An 831-nucleotide genomic window follows, 5' to 3' on the forward strand; every position below is an offset into this window, starting at 1 on the left:
CTATTTCAGCATGATCAGTGCCATGAGCAGCACCTTATATAACACTCAAACACCCTGGTCTTGTTCCAAATGTCATTACTCAGTATCACCCATACCTCATTACCTTCCATATTGTCTCAGCCATGGATGAGACTGAGACTTCAGTGGAAGCTACATTTTGCTCTGACCTGTGCCAAGAGACAGAAATGGCAACAGGCATAATTAACATACACTTGTATAATTATTAATACGTGAATTTTTCGGTTTTCATGTGGTGTTAGGTATTAACATAGACAATAGGGAACCTGCGTAATTTTTAAAAATATATATTTTTTGAAGTACACCAATGAAATAGTAAGGAAACATATTGCATTGTGATAAGTTGCTTTGTTTTATATCATTAAAAAGATATTTAAAAGTCTCCTTCCGCAAGCCGAGTAAATCGTCCTGTGACGTCACTGTCCAGTACCACATGAAGCTCTACCAGCCACTGTGCATGAGCTGTAACTAAAAGCTGAATATTTATTATTTGTAATTGCAAATAACTTCAAACTGACAAAAGAAGGGTTCAAAAAACAGTCATGGTGGCATCATTCTTGAAAAATAGCGACCCGTTTGTGGCTGCAGAAATTTGTGGAACAAAAGCAAATTTGCATCTCCTTACGTGCTTACAATTGAGGAGCTATCTGACGGTGAGATGGCGGCCCCGGTCTAGAAAGCCAAGAATAACAGCTGTGAGGGTCCGTTGTGCTGACCACACTACACCTCTTAATCTGCAGGCCTTCAGGCTGAGCAGCGGTCATTTGGTAGGCCATGGCCCTAAGGGGTATGGTTTTATATACACGTGCAATG

Source organism: Anabrus simplex, chromosome 10 (genome assembly GCF_040414725.1).
Source record: "Anabrus simplex isolate iqAnaSimp1 chromosome 10, ASM4041472v1, whole genome shotgun sequence".
NCBI lineage: Eukaryota > Metazoa > Arthropoda > Insecta > Orthoptera > Tettigoniidae > Anabrus > Anabrus simplex.